The sequence below is a fragment of the Ictalurus punctatus genome, chromosome 4 (assembly GCF_001660625.3).
Source record: "Ictalurus punctatus breed USDA103 chromosome 4, Coco_2.0, whole genome shotgun sequence".
Lineage (NCBI taxonomy): Eukaryota > Metazoa > Chordata > Actinopteri > Siluriformes > Ictaluridae > Ictalurus > Ictalurus punctatus.
This window is the reverse complement of record NC_071284.1, coordinates 9478774-9496072: the sequence shown is the minus strand read 5'-3', so window position 1 is coordinate 9496072 and position 17299 is coordinate 9478774. Positions and strand designations below refer to the sequence as shown.

The window sequence follows — 17299 nt, the reverse complement described above, 5'->3', positions numbered from 1 at the left end:
ATGGCAAGCATATTTAGTACTTAGTAGAGCACTCTTTTGCTGTGATGACCTGTTGCAAACAAGATGCATAGCTTCTGGCAGCGTTCCTGAGGAATCTTATCACATTCCTCATGAGCAATGTCCGCAAGTTCAGTAATGTAATAAGGATTTATAATTTGAGCCGTCGGGTTGGAATTGCACTTATTTTCTGCTAGCTATGCGAGAGAGCAACTCGCCTCTACTCCAAGAAAACTGTCTCCTCCACTACCTCTTTTGTCAAGAATCGAAACTAATATATAACCGATACGAAGACCTCAAACCATCAGATTCATCTGCGCAGAGGAGCACTGCCGAAGCACAACCCATGTAAAAAACAACAAAAAACTCTGCAAGTAACTTGCAATTTTATATTTCAAACAGTGAGGCTATAGAGAGGCAAAAGTTCAGTACTGCAGCTTTAAGTGCAGAGACAAAATGACTAATGTCAGGTACTTTACATTAAACATTAGCATTTATATGTGGGATTGAGCTCATCATTGTACTGCTGCTGCTTATTATCACATTGCACAGTTGTCCTAACTCAACAGGCAGATGGCATTCCTTTATAGAAAAATGCACTAATGCAGCTTGAAAAGCTTATATTGAACAGAGAGCTTGTGGGACTTTGCTGTTCCATTATTTATCTAAATGAATTTCCGTTCTTCCTTCCACCAGAGAAAATCATTCATTAAGATGTGACCATATATGAGAAAATCTGAATGAAATGTTGAGTATAATCAAATTGTTTTATTGCTTTTTGTATTGTCCATCCATCCATCCATCCATCTTCTACCGCTTACTTCTTCATCAGGGTCATGGGGGAACCTGGAGCCAATCCCAGGGAGCATCGGGCACAAGGCGGGGTACACCCTGGATAGGGTGCCAGTCCATCGCAGGGCGCAATCACATACACACTCACACACCCATTCATATACTATGGACACTTTAGACACACCAATCAGCCTGCCATGCATATCTTTGGACTGGGGGAGGAAACTGGAGTACCCGGAGGAAAACCCCGCAACATGGGGAGAACATGCAAACTCCGCACACACATGGCCCTGGCGGGAATCGAACCCCAGACCATGGGGGCGAACGTGCTAACCACTAAGCCACCATGCGTCCGCTTTTTGTATTGTGTTGATCATATTTAATAGACATTCTACATCAAATACTATTTGGATATATTACTAATTAGATCTCTTTTTATCTGAAACTCAACACTAGCGTGACCAAGAGCACAAAGGAATCGGTGATCATTTAGTAACACGCTTTTGTCTCTCTGAGGACTGAGATTCAGAAGCATTCGTATTTTTTCTCTTTCAGTTGCTCCCATTTGAAGTCATCCCAGTGGATAACCCGTCCACATATTTTGATTCTGGCACAAGTTTTACACCAGATGCCCTTCCTGATGCAACCTGCCCCATTTACCAGGCTTAGGCCCAGCACTGAGAGTCCACTGGCTCACGCAATCTTCCAGTAGCTGAGGTTGGTTCCCTGACCGAGAATCAAACCTGGGCCACGGCGGATGCTAGTCACTAGTCCACCAGGGAACCTCCAGAAGCACCTCATTACAGAAGGATAAAAGAACCACAGGTTCGAAGACTTTGCTGTGTTAATCGACTGCAAACGGTGGTTAATAAGGTAAAAGTGAGAAACAGGCAGCAGTAATGAAAGTTTGAAATTGGAAAAAAAAAAAATACTCTGTACAAAAGTTATTTCAGGTTCTGACCCATGCTGAGTTAATTAGGCCTCTGTAATGGACTGGAGCGAAAGAAACTGTCCTGAGCACTGAGGTTACCATGTTGATCTGGAGGCACTCTGCTGCCAATTATTATGATATATTTTAATCTACCACTTGAAATCCCATCAGTCATTTATCTAATGCTATGTAAATTGACTAAATATTATTGGACAGACCCCCTCCTTTCTTATTCATGAGTGACCCTATTCAGTTAGGAGCTATTTAATCCTATAGCAAATTGACCCAATTCCTATTGGAAATTACACTAAATCGTCTGTCTAATACGCTGCATATGCGCTCAAGGCTGTTTTTCATAAGTTTGAGGGGGCGAAAATGAAGATGAATATGCAACAAAAGAGATTTATCAGAATGTTGCCAGGGGAAAAAATGTATGTGTCTCAGCTGCCATTTAAGTTCTACCATCTCACTATGATTACTATGTGATGTAAACTAGAGTCAAATTATAGGAATGCACAATACGAGAAGACGACAAAGCTTGTGTATTTCTGAATCTATTTAAAAAGTCTTTTTATCCACGGTGAGCATCTTTCAGGTGATGTGTAATTTAATAAAGAATGGCTCAGCATGGGATAATCTAACAGGGTGCATATAACAACGCGAGCAACCTTAGCGAGCGCACACACACACACACACACACACACACACACACTCACACACGTGAGGGGGCAGAAGGCCATTGAGTGGCCATTGAGCTTGACTTTGCAACAGTTGAGCCCAGTGGCTCTGAACTCCTCGGTGAAGATGTTAATAGCTACGCATCTAAACTTCATTGACGTCTAAGAACTTTGAGCCTAACATTTGCTGTTTTCTCTATTTCTCATTAATAAGTCATTGCTGGGGAAGGGGGGGTGGCACAGTGGCTTAACGGTTACTACATTTGCCTCACACCTCAGGAAAAGAAGTCCTTGCACTCTTGTTATTAGTAGCTAACAGCAAAACCTGACTGTTATACTTTATGTTTATATATGTTTATATAATGAAAATACAGCACCGACAATTAAACACCAGAATCACTAAGCACATCACACATAATTCAGTATAAATATATTTTATGTAAATAAATAAATAAATAAATAATTGCTCCTCCCCTCTCTCTGCATCTACTTGTCCCAGAATAAAACTCTAAATGAGTTGGGATGTAGGATATTCCAATGGGAATTTATTAAGTCTAATGCCACTGAGTCTCAGATGCTCAGGAAGGTTTTTTAATGTAATCTGTTAATCACTGTGCATGGTGTAGCTACTAATCTAACCTCCAGTGGCTTAGTGGTTAACATGTTTGCCTCGCACCTCTGGGGTTGGGGGTTTGAATCTTCTCTTTTTGCATGTTCTTCTCATGCTTTGGGGGCTTCCTGAGCCTTCCTGAGATTCAGTGGAGTTAGAGCTAATAAATTCCCATTGGAATATCCTCCATCCTAACTCATTTAGAGTTTTATTTTATTTATATATAAGTCAATGCAGAGAGAGGGGAGGAGCATGCAATTATTTTTTAAATAATTTTATTTTTAAATTTGTGTGGAGTTTGCATGTTTTCTCCATGATTTGGGGGATTTCCTCCAGGTACTCCAGTTTCTTCCCCCAGTCCAAAGACATGCACTGTAGGCAGATTCCAAATTTTCTACAGTGTGTGAATGGGTGTGTGAGTGTGTGTATGTGAGTGTGTGTTTGTGTGTGAGTGACTGTGCCCTGTGATGGGTTGGCATCCTGTCCAGGATGTATCTCACCTTGCACCCCTAGTCCCTTGGGATAGGCTCTAGGCTCCCTCACGACCTTGTTCAGGATAAGCGGTACAGAAAATGGATGGATGCAACTAACCAAGCTCATTTGCTTGCTGCTGGAGCATCACCCTCACACTACACTAACATGTGGGTGGTGGATTAGACCACAAGAGCATTTCTGGGCATTTGAAAAAGCTTTTGTATCTCACATTTCTTAAGTATGTGTGCGTTTTGTGTCTGTGTGTGTGTGTGTGTGTGTGTTCACATGCATTTGAGTTTGAAGGTCTCGTTGGCAAAAGGAAGAAGTAGTGAGTGCTCTGCGATGCCATTTCAAAGAAAGAAAGAGAAAGGGAAGATAAGGGCGTGTGGAAATAACACGAAAAATGGATAATGCTCTTTTGCAGACAGCTCAGCTCTGCTGTGGAGGACAGTGTGGATGAATCAATTCATGTCTCCTTCAAAAGATTCTAAGTGATCACGTAGCTCTGCTTTCAGCGCGGTGCGATTGAGCACTGAGCTCCAAAAGCCACAATGTATCTGCTGTCTGCTGTGTAGATAAGAAGCAGTGCAAGGATATTTTACTGTATGGAATAGCATTACCAAAGCTTCAGTGTAAAATGGACAAAAATGAAAAGGCTCATCTTAGTAATGCCATCTGTTTGCATCTTTCTTTCTTTCCTTCTTTTGTATATGTTGTGAATATACTGTTTCATATCTGTTAGTACAAAATTAATTTTGGTTACACCATGAAAATTTTTCTGGTCCTGTGGAACATGTGGTTAAATACAAGTGATTGCATCTGTAAGTTTTTGAATGGGGAAAATATACAGCACATCTGTTTAATAAAAAAATAAATAAGAATTTTTTTAAAAAAATAGCTAAATATATATATCAGGAAGGATACATGTGATGCATATATAGATATATAGAGACACATCCTTCCTGATATATAGAGACACATGCATCGCATGAAGACAAGGAAATGCAAATATTTGGTTATTCATGTTACTAGTAATAAGGGGGGAAAAAATTATACTAAATTAAATTTAAATTAAATTAATAATAATAAATAAAAATAATTAATAAATAAACCAAATAAAAATGTTATATTTTACTATAAACTTGATGTCTTTATGTTTTTCATTTTGTCCCAAAGGTATGCAATTTTTTTTTGCACTCAGATGTGTACAGTATGTGCAGTGACATACCATTAATTGCCAACCAGTTATCACTATTCTCAATAAATGCGTCCCGCTAGTTAGCTGCCAAAAAACTTTTCCAATAGAAGGCTAGTTGATTGGTAAGTGAAAAAGAAAAGAAACATACGCTTTAGCAGGGTTAATAGCCTTCTATTGAGATCAGTTATAGCCCCATCTAATGTTCATTCTGAGTTTTGAGTGCTATTGACCTTGGTGAGGCTATGGAGTCCAATATTGAAGATGTAAATCAAATAGTCATTATGGACGGTTTTCTTCTGCTAATTGGAATCAGATGTTTTATGGACCATTTTTCCTGTAATGGACAGGACGCTCCAGGCGGCCAGTGGTATTTGTGGTCCAGACGCATTTACAGAGGCTCTTAAAGGAGGAGATACTGCAATGCTGTACATGATGATACATTACGGTTATGTCTGTTCTCCAGTTCTGACCTTTAGCTCAATGATTTTCCTCCAGAATGAAAGCCTAGATTAAGTCTATTGCAGGTACAGGACACAATAAAGAGGAGATGATGGGTAAGCAGTTGAAGGAGGTTTTTTAATTTAAATTTCTTTTAGTTTTCCTGACGAAAAAGAACACCGTAAAAAAAAAAAAAATAGATTGTATCCCAGCCAACTTAAAACAGAGTCTCAATGGATAACATGCAAATAATTGAAGTCTTGGGGTTAGTCCCAGGGTATCTGTTGTAGTGGATTCGTGAATGTGAATCAGTGGGGAAGTAGAACAGCACATGGAATTGTTTCATTGGAACAGGAAAAAAAGCTTCCCCTTTGTGAGAAAAAAAAACCTCCAGATATTGTGGGATGTAAGAGGCTTGCAGGTTTTGATATGCAATGATCAGAGTCTCAGTTCATGATGTTTTCAGCTGTGCAAAATGATAGAATATTTTTAAGCAGTGTGATAACAAAAGCACTTCACAAAACAAAAGCGGGAAGCAGTTTTCTACAGGCGGCTATCACGTTCGTGCTTCCTGTAGGTGCTATTGTGTTTTTTAGACATTACACTTCAAACACTTTTTTATTAGAAGCTTTCAGTATTCCTGTGATTCAGCAGATGATAAGGTACATTTTTGTATATTTTATCAGAGCCTTGAAAGGGATGCGGTCTGGAAATTTCGCACATCCTGAGTGAAACTGGGGAGAATATTTTCATGACTTCTTTGGTAAGACATAAAAACAAGAGAAAAAAAGAGACCACTTTCTTCACTGTTTTATTCATTCTATTAAGCTGTCATTTTTTTTTTTCTTGAGCTCTGGAAATTCATTCCTGATGTATTATTATACATCCATCTGGCTCAGTTTGTTTTTCCTTCAACCCTTCAGTGTGTCCCATCTTTAACAAATAGGCACTTTTGATATTTCACACAGCGTGTCTAACATCCTACCCATCTCTTGGTGTCTAGTTAATTGCAATCTTAAGGTCACACTAACCTTGAATGCTAAGGATAAAACTAATTAAATCCACTTATTCCATGTGTCTGTCTACAGACTATATGTCATTTAAAAGGAGCAGAAGGTGGTCACGCCTCAAACAGCACCTCCTTTTTCTCCAGCCAGATGGAGGAAGACGCAGATGAGCGCATTAGACATCTTTAAATGCTTTTAATTTATCTGGCAGGTCGGCGTGGCAATGCTGGCATTTAAAGAAAGCCAGCGTGAAAACGCTAGTAATAGAATCCTACGTGATTTTTTTATTTATTTATCTCAGATAGAGAAGTGGGTACGGCCATGAAACAGGATTTCATATCCTGCCCCTGGAAATCATGAGCTTCATCTCCTGACACTAATAGTGTCACTTGCTCACTGGCAAATGAATGTCTGCGCTATCTCAATTCCTTCCCGAATCTCTGCTTTAATGAGACTTAATGAGGACAGACAGGAAGAATAGCGGATGCTTAGTCTTGTAATTCTCTAGACCACCCAGGATCTGATCTGCTCTGTTTCAAAGACCAGTCTTGTTCTTTCGGTAAGCAAGACCAAGGCCTGACAAATAAATAGCTAACAGTTTGTTTAGTAGATAATTGTCTCGCATTGTTTTGTTTGACTCCTGAAAAATAAAGAGACAACTCACTCAAAGTGTTTCCCTTGAAATAATTGATTGTGGAAATAGATGTCCGAAGGCCGGAGAGAAATCTAACTCACATGCAAAAGTGCCAGCTTTAAACTGTGGTTGTTAAAAAGTTCCGTGTCAGATAATTACTACTCATCAGTGGTTCTCAAATGTCTTGCACACAGGGACTCCTTTAACTATAAAAAGAAATTCCACTGACCCTTCGGTACAAATTTATTTTATGAGCTATTCAAATATTAGACTCATTATTCAAACATTCTGCCTATTTATTGGATCCATAGGGGGTTTTATTCTTGAATTTTCCATCAACAGTACATGTTCTCGGCTAGTATTTATAGGCCTACTTGTTTTTTCATTTTAAGGTTTTGATTAAACCAATTTGATTCAAGAGACCAGTCAAAAAAAAAAAAAAAAAAAAGATCAATAAAAAAATACAACTTTGATAATGGTGGGTTGTAATTTCCACTGATGTAACTAAATTAAATTAATTTTTTTTTTTTTTAAATCACAGACTTACTGACTAAGCTTCATGGACCCATGGGGTTCCCCAGCCTTCACTCTGAGAAAGACTGAGCTACACTTTCAGTTAATCAGGAGCAGAAAAGCAACCAGTTGCAGAGGTGAACTACCTCTTCACATACTGTACATTTCATGTTTTTTTTGTTTTGTTTTGGTTTTTTTTACATATGATGATGTGAATAATATGTGATCTCACATGTCAAAATATGTGAAGGTGCATTTCACTATATTATTGCCATGAAATTGCACATATGAATTTGCATGAATTTATACTGTATGTTAATAATGTGGGAATATAAAACCATATGTGGGAAACCTAATGTGCAAATGAATAAATCATATGAAAAATCACATGTGGAAAAATAAAATCATATGCCCTATGTAAGGAAAAATTTACGTGAAAAAATCATGCATTGCGCAGTGTAAAACATGATAGCCCCATTATGTGAACTTATTTCTTCTCTTTAACTCCAATTGTCATGAGCATTTTTAGATATTGAACTCAAGTTTATGCGTTTTCAAAAATTAAAATTAAAGTAATCCGTTGTTTTGACTTGGAAAAATTGTAAAATGTAACTTTTTGAGTTGAAACATAGGTTATCTTCAGGTTGAGTTTACTCACATTTTTAAAGCAGCAGGACTTGAACTTTCATTTCTAAGTTTAACCACTTGAAATGTTTTACAGTGTGGAGAAAAAAGAATCACGTGGAATAAAACCCTATGCATTACATAACATGTTTTGTAAACAAAACAAATAAATAAAAACATGAAAAAATACAAAAATAAAAATGAATGCTTTGTGCAAAAATGTGTGAAACTAAACACTGAAGTGTCTAAAAAAATGCATATGTGAATTATGAGATTATTGATTGGCATCATTAAATAAATACAAAGACAACAATTATCTTCCCATATGAGGAATGATCATTCTTAAGATAACATAAAGTTATTATAACCTGGTTATGTCTAGTCTCTCACTCTGATTCCCTAATTGTGACTTTCTTTAGAGAGCTGCTTGTGCGCTCTGGGAATCGGTGCACTAATTGGCCCAGAACACAGTGCTTAATCCCCATCTAACTCATTAGGCACAGAAACAAACAGGGCTGCTCTCAGAATGCCTGTAATTAAGACAGATCTGTGACACCAGGCCCTGTGAGGCACGCGCATGATCCAGCACACGTTTGTCAAAACAAATTCTTCTGTCCTTTCTTTATCGCTCTTTCATTTCATTGTCTTACACTCTGTGGAAATCAGAGAATGATTGCTATGTCTACATCTCTACAACACCTTAGTCCCTCTTGATGATGTGTTGAGGAATGTATTCCCCTCATCAACAGTATCCTGGATGAGTAATTTCACAATAAAACACATCCTCTGTCATGTGTCTGGCATCTGTGGCGTCTATAAGCCTAAGCATTAATCAGGGGTGGATAAAATGCAGAGAAACTGTATGTGTATTTGAGTTAAAATCCAAAAGTATCTACAGTTAAATGTACTCAAGTATTCAAGAGTAAAGATTTGTAAGTGGTTCAAAGAGCTGACCACAAGTTCATCGTGCCTGATCCTACATGACTGGTTAATTCACTAAGCAATCGGTCTGAAGGAAAATGTTCTGCTAACTCAGACAAACCTAGAATCCGGCTTGCAGGTTAGCTAATGTTTTATAATACTTTTGGAATGAATGCTAAGCCACAAAACAAAACTTAACCAACTAGCTCATTTAAAAAAAATATTTTACTAAATGGTACGTGCTAGCTAATTTATAAATTATTAAATTTTTCCAAAACCTAACTAGTGAGTTAATTAACTAGCTAAATAAGAAAACGTAACTAGCTAACTGACCTATTAGTAGTAAAAACAAATCTTAACTAGCTATATAATTTAACAAGCTAATTTACAAACTTTAACTAGTGATCCCATCAAACTTAACCCTTGTGCATCAATTAAAAAAGTTACATATAGGTCCATAGAGAACTATGGACCTATGTCTAAACTAACTAAACTAACTAACTAATGTTCAAAAACTGTCATAAAAATATTATATATTAATATTGTTTTCCATATTCACTGGCGTCCTTTTTTTTTTTTTTTTTTTTTTTTTTTTTTACCAGCATCAGATCTGATCATAATTACCAAACATTCGTTCATTTTCAGAATTTTAAACCTTTAAACAGTGGTTTCTTTACATAATGCAAAAATAATTTCCAAGCTCAGTAACCTTCTTTGACTCATACATGGGGTGGGATTTGTGCTTTTCAGTACAATATAATTTCTTTAATTTCTAGTTTAAAATAGATTCATGAAAGCAAATGATAAGATAAGGCGTGGGTGGCTGTGGCTCAGGTGGGAGAGCAGGTTGTCCACTAATTGTAGGGTTGGCAGTTCGATTCCCAGCCCACATGACTCCACATGCTGAAGTGTCCTTGGGCGAGACACTGAACCCCAAGTTGCTCCGATCTCGTAGGGTTTGAGATTTGAAACAAGTACTTTGAAGGTCAAGATGAAAATGTAAGGAATGCAAAGTTGGTTTATCTTCTCATGGAAATTTACTTGAGTAAGAGTACAAGTGTTAAATTTCAATAAATATTTGAATAAAGTAGAAATATTCCAAACTAGCACTAAAGTATTTAACAACTTACGTAACTTTGTTACTGTATGTAACTATTTTCCACCAAAAGGAATACAAGTAGTACCAATCCCCAAATTGATCTATTCCTCATTCAAGCCTGCAGTGCTGACACATAACAATCATGCTCAGAAGATGAAGGTCCAGACACAAACCTGTGCAAAAACATACACACACACTGTGAATAAAACTCAGAAAAGGTTCCAATCTCATTCCACTCAGTACAACAGTAAAAAATTACGGAGGCAAAAGACAAACATCAAGGTACGACTTTAATACTTGTTATAAAGTAGTTAGCACAGAACAAAATAAAATCAATGACAGAAAAACCAAGAGAGGTGGAAGAGAGGTCGAATAGATTAGCTTTTTGGTTTGTGTGTGTATGTGTATGTTTTGGAGAAATCGTGAACATGGTGTAAATTTCAGTTTATAGCTGGTGTAAGCCTTCGAGGCAGGACAGATAGATTGAATCAATGTCCTTGCTGTGAGCAGAGCTTTCGCCATTGCAATACAGGGCCAGAGAGCAACTCAAAGCAGAGAGATCTGTAACATCTGACACACCTGCAGGCCTACAGCCCAATTATTTATCTAGCAGAGCTGAGGCACAAGTTGCACTTTCACCTTACTAACACATGCATGTAGCAATATTTGTACTAATGATTCTTATATCTCGTGTATTTTATGTTATAGCCTAAAGGCACTTTTTTTGGAACAGGAAAAGAGACAAACATTTAGCCCTTTGAGTGCATATCTGCATATGTATGTGCTATTATGGAGTGTCTAAGGCAAATGACTTAATACGGAAAAAGTGTAATGTACTTAAGTACCAAGATCAGCTATTACTATATGAAGCTACAATTGCTACCGTGCAACTTTGCCATGCTGTACAGATGAATAACATTGGCAAGATTGCACTGTAACTATTTGCAAATGAGAGACATGGGAGCTGATGCCTGGTTTTGGAAAGACATTCTTCTCAGTTATAGGGAATAATACTGAAGTTTCAATATATTAGGTAATTATTGTGAAATAATCCATCCATCCATCTTTCATACTGCTTAGCCTGGAGCCTATCCCATGGAACTCCGGGCACAAAGCAGGGGACACCCTGGACAGGGTCCCAACCCATCGAAGGGCACAATCACACACACATTTGTACACTACAGACAATTTTGAAATGCCAATCAACTTACAATGCACTTCTTTGAACTGGTGGAGGAGACCAGAGAACTTGGAGGAAACCCCTAACCCCAGTGGTGCGAAGCAAATGTGCTAACCTCTAAGCCACCATGCCACCAAAATCTAATCAAATATCATTATTCAATCAAATCAAGGACAATCAAATAAAGGACTTTGGTGTTAAGGGAAATAAGAGGGGCTGATTGATTGAATTTTTTCCTAATCACACTTCTTCATAATGGGCCTCATTTATACATTTTTGTCAATGTACATTTTAGTTGCGTGTAAATGTTTCATAGGCCAAATTGAAAGAAACACATTGGCCAGGTTTACAGAAGTTTGCGACCGCTGATTTCTTTCATACTCACGTGCATAGAATTGATGAATGGCAGCCATCTTTAAAGCTCAAAGTGTGTTCAGGTAACAGCTCCTTTGCGCTTAGTAACGCCCACAAAACTCCATAAAAGGTAAAGTTAACAAAGAGCTGAAAGCCAAAATGAGGACAACACGGTCTACACCAATTTTTATATATATATATATATATATATATATATATATATATATATATATATATATATATATATATATATATATATATATATATATATATATATAGGGAGTTAGGTGTGAGGTGAAAAGAAAAATGGTTTGACATGGAAACAGAGAACAAATATAACTACACTGTACCCAGGTAATCATGAACACCAAGCACATCACACAGGGATGCTTGCTATGTTTAACTGTTTTAAGTGTTTAGGTAACTGTTGGCCGGAAGTCTTTTACACCTACATGCTGTTCCGGCTCTCACATACTTCAAAACTCTCTGGGGACTGGATTTTCATGAATGCCAAATTTCTTGTGTAAATGTTCCTGCTCCTGCATATTTCTGAATAAATTGAGTCTCAGTGTTTTTATTCAAACCCTACCTGCTTTTACACTTAATGTCATTCTTCGCCATTTTACTGCCTGCACTTACGTTCACAGAAAATAAAACATTTCTGCCAACGACGGCAACTCCAGGATCTTTTGCTTGCGTTTTGATCATGAAAATAGAGTCATAAATATTAATTAAACTGGGGACTGGAATTCACTTTAGTTTCAAGCTACCATGTTTGCAGATCTGGATTTCATATATCCCAGGAATAATTCAAATTTATGAGTTAGAGGTGAGTGTAATATGCAGGTTAAAATGGAATTTTGCATAAATCACATTCCATGACCCCTGGAATACATCACATATACGATTTCAGTCAAACATCTTATCCTGTAAATGAAAGAAAAGCCTCTATTTTTTTTTTGCTTTTCTTTTTTTCCTTTCTCTCATTTCATTTCATCCTTACTCATGAGCAACCGCCAAGGCTTATTAAACAGCATAAAAATCATTTTCTTTTCCCACATTTATTTCCATGAGCTTTCATTTCGTGGTAACATTTTCAGTTAAATCTTCAACCTCAGTGACTTATTGTGTGAACCCGCAAAGGTATTAAACTTATCTCTCGCATGGTTTTCCATAATGTTCAAATGTTGTAATGTAAACTTATCTCTTGCATGGTTTTCCATAATCTTCTAATGTTCTAATGTACACTTATCTCTCGCATGGTTTTCCATAATGTTCTAATGTAAACTTATCTCTCGCATGGTTTTCCATAATGTTCAAATGTTGTAATGTAAACTTATCTCTCACATGGTTTTCCATAATGTTCTAATGTAAACTTATCTCTCACATGGTTTTCCATAATGTTCTAATGTAAACTTATCTCTCGCATGGTTTTCCATAATGTTCTAATGTAAACTTATCTCTCACATGGTTTTCCATAATGTTCTAATGTTCTAATGTAAACTTACCTCTCGCATGGTTTTCCATTATGTTCTAATGTTCTAATGTAAACTTACCTCTCGCATGGTTTTCCATAATGTTCAAATGTTCTAATGTAAACTTACCTCTCGCATGGTTTTCCAAAATGTTCTAATGTAAACTTACCTCTCGCATGGTTTTCCAAAATGTTCTAATGTAAACTTACCTCTCGCATGGTTTTCCATAATGTTCTAATGTTCTAATGTAAACTTATCTTTCGCATGGTTGTCCACAATGTTCCCTAATGGTCAGAATACATCTTTCTTAAACATGATTAAACTGTACAATCTGGAAAACCGCAAGTGACATTAATACATAGCTCTCAGAGCCAATAATAATGTCCATTTGTGTTGAAAGCAGCCTCTAATATGGGGAGTGATAAGAGGGAAAAAAGAGTTGATTTATGTGTTGTTAGGAGACATTGTGATGAGGCAATCAAACAGTCTTCAGCGCACGGTTAACTTGACTGCAATTGCAGAGCCATTAAAATGGGTGTAAAACGCCACCTAATCAATCCAGACGGTAATTACTTATTAACAAATGAGCTCTAAAATGTAATGTGCAGTTGGCTGGCCACAGTAGCTATGCTGATGAACTTGTTGAAGTCCCATCTTGTAAGGTTTTATTCTACAGTTGCTCTTTCTGGCACCACATTCTGCTCAAGCATCTTTTGGTGCTGGACATCAACTGAAATGAGGTCCTAACTAAATATTAATGTTTTAAAGCAGAACACTCATTTAATTTCTTGCCAGTTTGATAATATTGCTGTTAATTTGTGTTGGAAATAGACATTTCATGGCATGAAATAATGTAATAATATTTTTAATGTCCTAAAATAGACACACACACACACACAAAAACCCAGTTCACCAGAAATTGCACAGTAACGTTTGATTATTACATTTTGCTAGAACTTAGATTATTAAAGAATAGTTTAATACTTTCTGAGAAATATACCCTTTTTTGTCAGAGGAATAACACAGTGCTTAGCTTAGGTGTGGACTCGGACTTTTTTAATTTCTTCTTTATGAGTAGTTTTAAGAGGAGTGGGAATGCATTAGTATTGTAATATAGAATGAAGTTTGTATATTATTAATATTTTTTGTTGATGTTGAGGCTGAACTGGTGGTTGATGAGAGCTTTTTGTCCTCCCCATGTCCAGGATGAAGTGCCTTATGAATTTTGTAAGGTACAGTATGTGGTTTTACAGCATTATTAGGCTACTTTTCACTTGCCTGTATGTTTTTTTTTCTCCGTATGTGTATTTAATAATGAATTATTCAAATTACAGATCCAAACTGGATACTTGAAGACTGAAAAAAAACAGGTGATATATATTTATATATATATATATATTTCTAATCTTCACCTGTACAGTTTCGCATATCCTATGCCCATGATCACATCAGATTCTTGTTCTTGGCTGACAGGCGTGAAACCCGATGTGGTCTTCTGCTGTTGTAGCTCATGAACCTCAAGGTTTGATGTTTTGTGCATGCTGAGATTATTTTATGCTCACCACAGTTGTAAAGAGGAATTAAATGAGTTACTACAGTACTAAAAAATGCACACAGTACTACACTTCCAGGCAGCTCGAACCAATCTGCCCATTTTCCTCTGACCTCTCTTATCAACAAGGCATTTCCACCCACAGAACTGTTGCTCAGATGGGGTTTTTTTCTTTTTTTTTTCACCATTCTCTTTATACCCTGTGTGTGAAAATCCCAAGGGATTAGTAGTTTCTGAAATATTCAAACCAGCCCATCTGGTACCAACATCCATGCCACAGTAAAAGTCAAACAGAACGCATTTTCCCCCATTCTGATGTTTGATGTGAACATTAACTGAAGCGCTTGACCTGTGACTGCATGATTTTATGCATTGTGCTGCTGCCACGTGATTGGCTGACTGGATTATATGAATGATCATGGGTACCATTAAAGTGGAGGGTGAGTGTATGTGATAATACAATACTATTTTATTATTTACTGATTTATTGTTTTACTGATAAGATTCTTTAAAAATGGTTTTATGGTCTTTTGCATTTGTGTGCTAAAGCCATCAACCCTGTCCCATGGGATACCAGGGGTGGGTTTATGGGGGTGCCAGAACTTCTGCAGACCCCTAATTACTACATTGTAATAACATCTGACATGGACATGTGAACATAACAAGCAGAAGACAACTTCTGCTGCATTTATGTTCCTGTGCTATTACTGGAAGTTTGTGAAGTTTAAAAAAAAAAAAAAAACAATTACTGGAGATTGAATTCTGTAATATAAAAATAACAATAGGGGGCACGGTGGTTTAGTGGTTCACGCATTTGCTTCACACCTCCAGGGTTGAGGGTTCGATTCCCACCGCAGCCCTGTGTGTGCAGAGTTTGCATGTTCTCCCCGTGCTTCGAGGGTTTCCCCCAGTCCAAAGACATGCATTGCAGGCTGATTGGCATGTCCAAAAAGTGTCCGTAGTGCGTGAATGTATGTGTGATTCTGCCCTGCGATGGATTGGCACCCTGTCAAGGGTGTCCTCTGCCTAGTGCCCCATGCCCACTGGGATAGGCTCCAGGTTCCCCATGACCCAGTAAAGATAAGCGGTACAGAAAATGGATGGATGCATGGATGGAAAAATAACAATACATGTACAGTCTCGTTCTGAAATAGTAGACGCCTCAAGATGGTCTCGCTAACGTATTAGCAAGTTAAATGAATAACAGTAAGCTATATGTCCAAATGTTCATGGACACCTGACTATCATGTAGGCCTTCCCCAAACAAACAGCAAAAGAGGGACTAAATCTGGAACACAAATTGGCTTGATGGTCAGAAACTGTTGGCTGTATAGTGTTGCTTTAATGGTGTTTCATTTGTATATCAGTTAGAGCTTACTTGTTTTGAACTAACGCTAAATGAATCAAAGGCAGACGAATTAATGTACAGTGCATTATAGTGTTGTAGAGAATGTACAGACAGCCATGTTGGTTTGTTGTGTTTAGTGTTTATTTGATTTTATGGATAAAAGGAATGGACATATAGAAATTGTTCTTCAGACATGCAGCTGTTTGCACATACACACAAAAGCATACAGTTTAATAAATATGGAAAATCCCCATTATCCCACACACATAGATGTGCCATCCTACTAAAACCACCGTTACTCCATTGGCATCTGGTGTAAAAACTTTCTAGACCCTGCAGAAGACGCAGTAACTCATTAGCGAAGCGCTTCAGAACACAAAGGCTAGAATCAGCATTGAACTTGTGTAGTTTGTTTGAGCTATGACTTGAAAAAAACACATTCATCACAAATTCAACAGTAAGCAGCTTTCATTACTAAATCTCAGCAGGACGTTGCGTGTGAAAAAGAGACGGTTCGCCGCTAAATGACAGCCTCGGTAATCCTTGAGGGGAGAGCAAAGGCGAACATCTCCTTTTCTTCAGCACTCTACTTCAAATAAGCCAATTCCCTCTCAAGTGCTGCTGTCTGGATCCTCAAAGCTACAATACAGCTACAGTCTCTGATGTACACCAAGCTGCCATGGATTTACCCAAATACAGATCTGTTCATGCAGCAGTAACACAGACGAGATCCATTGGCATTTCTAGCTCTTCCCGAACAGAGCTATGTAATAACTGAAAATTCTCATCCGTTGGAGAATGCGAGAGCATTGATATCGCTCGCTCAAGCTCCAGAATGTCAGAGAAATTGTCACGAAACGACTCAGGACGTACGAAGCCTCATCAGCATACATAAAATTGGCCTCAGATTAAGACAAATTGATATAAAAAGAGGAATGAAGGATACGAGATGGAGCATCTGGGCAGTTACCATAGTAACTCCGCCTCCATTTACCTCTTAGTGAAGCCCTTGATGTGTTCAAGTGTACTGTAACAGCACTGGGCCTGCAACTCTACATTCGTCTCTAACATTCACTCTCCGCTTTCTCACTCTCTTCTGGAGAGGCTCCCTAAAGGCATCCTTTAAACATCGACATTGTTCCTCCAACTTGTGTGCCGTTTAAGTGAATATCATAATTGTATCAATCGATTTCAACATTATTCCGAACTCCATTCATTTCAAGGGCAGTGCAGCTCAAAGGATACGAGCAAAAATTAAATTTCACAGTCAACCGATAGGTTTTTTATTCTTCAGGACAATAGAGTGAAAACAGATGGCGAGTGTCGCCGTCTCGTCAGGCTCTATAAGAGACAGAGGAATAAAGACGGCTGGAGAGTGTTAAATCTTTCCAAACGCAGACAGAAAAGCTGTCATGGTTGCCATGTCACGCTGATACAAATGTGTTTGCTTACTCGGACGGTTTACTTAAGATACA

At 37.7% G+C, this 17299-nt stretch overlaps 1 long non-coding RNA gene across 1 annotated transcript; it reads left to right on the top strand.

Annotated features, from left to right (window-relative positions):
- The first annotated feature begins 204 nt into the window (after nucleotides 1-204).
- Nucleotides 205-8197, top strand: LOC108264192 (uncharacterized). The gene is made up of 3 exons (XR_008393873.1): nucleotides 205-1614; nucleotides 5804-5880; nucleotides 7300-8197. It is a non-coding gene; the product is annotated as an uncharacterized LOC108264192 (long non-coding RNA).
- Nucleotides 8198-17299: the final 9102 nt, after the last annotated feature.